Source organism: Stenella coeruleoalba (genome assembly GCF_951394435.1).
Source record: "Stenella coeruleoalba genome assembly, chromosome: 1".
Classification (NCBI taxonomy): Eukaryota; Metazoa; Chordata; class Mammalia; order Artiodactyla; family Delphinidae; genus Stenella; species Stenella coeruleoalba.
The window spans coordinates 6,792,007-6,798,886 of NC_137169.1; positions in this window are offsets into that span (position 1 = coordinate 6,792,007).

Sequence of the window (6,880 nt, forward strand, 5' to 3'; positions counted from 1 at the left end):
GGCTACCAGGGGGGAAGGGTGGGGGAAAGGGATAGTTAGGGAGTTTGGGATTGACATGTACACACTATTATATTTAAAATGGATAACCGCTGATCTATATTTCTATTTTTGTGCCAGTACCATACTGCCTTGATTACTGTAGCTTTGTAGTATAGTCTGAAGTCAGGGACAGATGAATGGATAAAGAAGATGTGGTATGTGTATATAATGGAATATTACTCAGCCATAAAAAATGAAATTGGTCATTTGTAGAGATGTGGATGGACCTAGAGTCTTTCATATACAGTGAAGTAAGTCAGAAAGAGAATAACAAATTTCGTATATTAACACATATATGTGGAATCTAGAAAAATGGTACAGATGAAGTTATTTGCAGGGCAGGAATAGAAAGGCAGATGTAGAGAACGGACGTGTGGACATGGGGGAAGGGCAGGGTGGGATGAATTGCGAGATTAGGTTTGACATAAATCCACTACCATGTGGAGAACAGTTAGCTAGTGGGAACCTGCAGTATAGAGCACAGGGAGCTTAGCTCGGTGCTCTGTGATGGCCTAGTTGGATGGGACGAGGTGGGGGGAGGGAGGTCCCAGAGGGAGGGGATGTGTGTATGCATGTGGCTGATTCACTTCGCTGTGTGGCAGAAACAAACACAGCATTGTAAAGCAATTATACTCCAATAATAAAAATAAAAGTAAAATAAAATGGATAACCAACAAGGACCTACTGTATAGCACAGGGAACTCTGCTCAATGATACGTGGCAGACTGGATGGGAGGGGAGTTTGGGGGGAAATGGATACATGTCCATGTATGGCTGAGTCCCTCTGCTATGCACCTGAAACTATCACAACATTGTTAATCGGCTATACTCCAATATAGAATAAAAAGGTAAAATAAAGTAAAAAAAAAAAAAGGAATTATCTATATTAGCAAAACAAAAACGTAGGGAATAACTGGATAAATTATGACAAATCAACTGGAATGCCAGGCTGCCATTTCAAGGGATAATTATGAAAATTACTTAGGGACGTGGAGACATGTTATGAGCGTCATGTTAGGTGACTAAAGCAAAGTACACTCGTGTGCCTGGGTAAAAACGTGTTGGCACGTGGACAGCCATGACGGCACGTGGACAGCAGCGTGACGGCACATGGACAGCACATGACGGCCACTGGGATAAGAGAACATGGGGGCCTTATTTCTCCTAACGGTCTGCTCATGACAATTTAGGTATTCTCCCAAGTGCTACATGTTTTGTCTGCTGCGCCCCTCATCCCTTCTGAGGCCTTGCTAGCAGAGTGTTAACTCTTGGGAAAGTCCTGGACCCGGGACACTTCCCTACCAAGACATGAAGAGCCCTCACGGCCTGTGCTGGGCTTTTCACCCTGGGAGGGAGTATCTTTCTGTTTCAGGCTCAGTGTGTGCTCGAGCGTTCTGCTTAAAGCACGTTCAGCAGTGGCCAAAGGCAGGCCCCCAGCTTCTGTATTTCAGCCCTCACGGGGTGGGGCGGGGAGAAGGTGGGGTCCTCCCACGCAGCACAAAGTGGGGCGTGTGCAGCCTCCAGGGCTGCGCATCCACTGGCTGGGGGGTGGCGGATGCTTGGCCGGGAGCTGGATCTGGCACGTGCTCTCTCTCCTCTTTTGCAGTAGGTAGACGCTGTACCCCTTGAGCATGGTGTGTGAGTGCTCTGTCCTCAGCAACCTTGAGTCATGCGCTCATCTCTCCCCTGGGGGGCACCTCCCTGCCTTTTAACCTTGGCTGCACAGCCTGGTCCCCAGTGAGCAGTGAAATCTTAACATTTCTATTTCTACCACGTCTGTCCAAGGCCATCTAGGAGTTTTCTATCTCGTCCCTGAAAGTTCTTCCAGCCTCTTTCCATTGCCCCGTGCCAAAGCCACTTCCATATTTTTAGGTATTTGTTACAGCTTCCCCTGCTTCTCAGCACCAAGATCTGTATGAGTTTCCTGCGGCCACTGTAACAAATTACCACACATTTAGTGGGTTAAAACCACACAAATGTATTACCTGACAGTTCTGGAGGTCATAAGTCTGACAAGGGTCTCAGTGGGCTTAAATCAAGGTGTCGCCTTTCTGGAGGCTGTAAGGAAAGGCCATTTCTCTGTCTTTTCCAGCTGCTAGAAGCCTTCCTCCATCTTCAAGGCCAACAATATCAGACTGAGTCTTTCTCTTGCTGCCGTCTTTCTGGTTCTTCCTGCCCCCTGTGATTACATTAGTCCCACTTGAATAATCCACTGCAGTCTCCCATCTCAGGGTTAGCAGACCACAGTTATCTCTCAGTTTGTTCCTAAGGACTCTCGAATGCTAGCCCACTCCATCTTTCCACTTTATCAGCCGAATTCTGTATCCTTTTGGCAGAAATCACAATACCTAGTCACAATGTTTACAGTCTAATAACATTGATTCAACACTGTATGCCTCCCCTCCTTTCTCTGAGTCAACCGCAGCAACAAAGTCAAGCTGATGGCAAAACCAAGCTCCTTCCTGCTGTTCCTTCCGCTTGAAACATTCCTCCCCCAGGTCTCAGGTCAAATGTCACCTCCTTGGGGAGGTCCTCACTAGCACCACCCTTTTGAAAGTAATCCACACCCCTCACCCAGCGCTCTCCACCGCTTTGCCCTGAGCACTATCTGAAATGACCTCCAGTATTTGCTTACTTGTATTTTTGGCCATTGGATCCATTACATCCACTGGCTGGCACATAGTAGGTGCTCAACAAATATTTGTTGAATGAGTGAATGTCCTTGCTTCATGATGCTCCCTCCCCCACTACCCTCCAAACACCTTATCCTCCCTTGCTATGCAAATCTCACCCATTCTTACAGGCTCAGCACACCACATTTTCCTTGAAGACCACTCCAGGTCACGGCCATTCAGTCAACGTTTACTAAGTGCCAACAAGTGTCAAGCTCCCAATCAGCTATCGGAGCTGCTCGGATGGTTAAGACAAGGCTCAGAGCAGACTCAAAACTAGACACAACAGTCTTCTGTCGATTCTCATTGCCCCGTAATTCCCATTTGCATGTGGTTTGCATCTTCCTGCCTAGACTGTAAATTCCTTGAAGACAGCAGATGCCACATAGGCAACTCTGCCGTGTCCCAGTGCTGAGCTGGATGTTGGGTGACTGGAGAGCCCTCAGCAGCACTTGATCAGCTGGTTAAGGAATAACAGGGGAGGGGAGGAAGAGGAACCATCCATGGGTAAGAGAACCAAATCACCACGCACTTTTACGATGAAACCCATGCAAGTGAGGGTCAGAACGGCAGCCACCTGCCGCCTCATTCTTCCTCTGGGAACTGAGGAACCAGCCCTCGAGGAAGCTGATTGAAGATGGCAAGACTCTGTGTCACTTTCATTCCAAAGTGGGACTTCAGACGCTGCCCTCCAAGCTCTTCCATAACAAACATCGCCAGCACTGCAGCCCTCCCATTCCTGAAGTCTGTCTGCTGCTGGTTAAGTGACATCAGGACAGAGGGCAATGTAGTGAGGTTTCCATGAAGAAAAATCTATTCGATTTAAAGGACTGAAATTTACTCTGTGGTCACATCCTCCCTATATAGTAAAATGCCCTTTCTTTTAAATCACCTACTTCTCATTATGATAGTAGTTGAGAGTTATTATTTTAGGTTTTTTTTTTTTTTTTTTGGCCACACCACACAGTGTGGGATCTTAGTTCCCTGACCAGGGATTGAACCCACGCTCTCAGTAGTGAAAGCACGGAGTCCTAACCACTGGACCACCAGGGAATTCCCTATTTTAGGTTTTTACTTACAAAATAAAAAGTAGGCAGCCCAACGCTAGTTCACCCAGTTTTGGTCTGTGAAATCCAGAAGTGTGGAAACCACTGGTGAAAGCTACCTGCCTCATGGGGTTATGAACGTGTTGCCTTGTGGCTGGCAACTCCTCCAATTATGCTCTCCCTACATCATCTCAGCCTCACGCTGCTCTGTTCTCGCTCTTAAAATCCTCCCGGCCAAGACTCATCGATTCAAAACAACACCCAGTGAGCCCTGCTGCGTGCTCTCGGCACTGTGGATACACAGCAGCGAACAAACAGGGTCTGTAGCCCCTCACCGCCATCCCTCAGGGCTAACTGCCCTGACCTTGACTGACCTTGAACAGCATCCAGGACCTCCCATCTCCCGACATTTTCTGATGGAGTGGCTCTTTAAATTGCAAATCACATCAGAATTGTCTGACTCAAGTCAGCCAGTGACTTCCCCTCCCGTTCAGAATAAAATCCCCAATCCTCCCGGTGGCCTGCTGAGTCTCTGCCAGCTACCTCCTTCCTTTCCCTTTCTGCTGCAGCCGTTCCACCGACCTCTCGTCACTCCCGAGCTGCGGCCAGCCCTCTCTCACTTCAGGACGTTTGCACCAGGCCGGTGCCTGCGCAGATTCTCTTGTGGCTGCCCCCTCCCTCCCTCAGGGGGGCCTTCCTCCCCCTCCCTGGAAAACAGCCGTTCTCCACCTGTCACCCTCACGCTACCCGATCTTTCTTGATGGCACTCTCACTCAGTGACATGGTTTTCTTCACTGTTGCAGCCCCAGTGCCTGGAACACAGTAGATGCTTGATAAGTATGTGTGTTTCCCCCAAATCTACATGCTTGCTCTTCCGGCTTCAGAGCCATACGGTCAACTTCCTTCTAGATGTCTGCCGTATGTTCCGTGAGCTCCCCCATCTCAACAGGTCCAAAACTGTTAGTCTTCTCCCAAAACCTGCCGCTCAGCTCCCCAAACCATTCGCCATTGGCCCCTGTTAGAAACCTGGCACGTATGCCAGATGCCTCACCTGCAGTGGCCGAGGGCCCCTAAATCCCACCCAGTCTCTCTGAAGTCTCCCTCACTTCTCGGCCTCACCACTGCTGGCTTTGCAGGGCCCTTATTATTTCTCACCAATCGGTCTCCCTCCCCAAGTCCTGCCTGGTCTTGTTACTGCAGCCACACTCTCTGAAACTCAACGGTCACGTACCACCAGGTTTCTCTTTTGTTTCTGGCTGCGTTGGGTCTTTGTTGCTGCTTGCGGGCTTTCTCTAGTTGCGGTGAGTGAGCAGGGGCTACTCCTCGTTATGGTGCGTGGGCTTCTCATTGCGGTGGCTTCTCTTGTTGCGGAGCACGGACTCTAGGCAGGCGGGCTTCAGTAGTTGTGGCACGTGGGCTCAGTAGTTGTGGCGCAGGGGCTTAGTTGCTCCACCATGTGGGATCTTCCCGGACCTGGGATCGAACCTGTGTCACCTGCATTGGCAGGCGGATTCTTAACCACTGCGCCACCAGGGACGTCCCGCCACCTTTATCTTGAGGACAAGGTTCAGGCTCAGTGTGGCTCACAGAGACCTACAGAATCTAGCTCGGGCTTTCTGGCTTCACAAAGCTACCTGGCGTTCCCCTCAAACCCTCTCATCTCTCTGTGCTGTTCCTCGCCTGGAATGACCATTCTTCTCTTTCCTACTGCATTTTCTCGTGGAGAAATCCTTTTTGTCTTTCCTAATTCCCCATCTTCCTTCTGTGCAACCACAGCACCAGGCCCATCTTTTTCTCCTCCTGTTGTATTTCACCAACTCATGTAAGTCCACATATCTATAAATATTTCTGTGTGTAGCCACCTGTGTCTCTATTCAGCTGAACAATATCTCCAACTCTAGTCTATTACCACATGGATCATTCTAGACTCTCTCTCTCGGCTTATCTGTAATTTCCCACTGCAAGAGTGAGATGGTTCCCAGCATCTGCCATCCGCTTACTTGTTTAATCCCAGTATTCATGCAGAGTGGGGTCTCTCACTGTATTTTGCCTGTGTGTTTATTTGTCTACAAGATCAACATCCCAAGCGCTTAAAAATAACTAAGTGCTTAATACACGCCAGGCACTGATCTAAAAGCTACAAGGATAGAATTTAATTCTCATAACCAACCATGTGAGGCCTTTACTATTAGCTCAACCAAAAAGGAAACTGAGGTACAGAAACACCAAATAAGTTGCCCAAGTCGCTCAATTACTAAGTGGCAGAACCGTGGTTGACCCCAGAGAATAGACCCGCAGAATCGTGAGCTCCAGAGCCTCCCCTGGGTTAGAGGTGCTGCAGGTAACATGAGCGGAATTAATAATGCCACAGTCCCTTAATTCTGACGTTCTGGCCTTACTGTTTCTCAGCACTGCGAGCTGCCATCTATGGTTGTTTTCTGTGCCCCCTCACACTGTAGGTCCCTGTGGCAGAAGGTAAGGATGGTTCAACCACAGGATCGTCTAGGCCTTCACTATATTTGTAAGTCATGGAATTCACCACCTGGGGAATCCCCATTCCACCCCCAAGAACGCTGCTCCCAACCCCACCTCTGTCCCACCGGCCCCTGGCCTCTGCCTCCCTAACTCCCGGGAGAAGAGTTCACATCCTGTCAGAAGCCTTTCAGCAGGCGGTCCCTCCACTTCCCTTCCTACGCCTCAGTTTTCTCCACCTTTTTATACACACCCTCTTCACACACACACCCCCCTCTACGAAAGCCTCTAGCTCTGCTGTGTGTGTGTGTAGGGGGCACTGCCTCTTTCTCCCGACACCCTTTCCCGTCCACCTTCAGGGCCCCTCGGTGTTCGCTAGGCACCTGAACACATGCAGAGGCTTCCCCAACCTTAAATCTTAAAAATCTCAACTTCGCGACCACCTCATCTCTCACTCCTCCCCTTCTTTCAGCAAATATCGTCTGAGCGGCCTCCTCCACGCCAGGCTCTTCTAGGCAGTGGGGATTCCGGGATAAACAGAACTGGCCAAACCCCTGCCCTTACGGGGCTGACACTCCAGTGCAGCCAAGCTGTTTGAAGGAGCAGGGAATGCCCCCCGCCTTCCACCGGCTCACAGAAAAGCAGCACGTC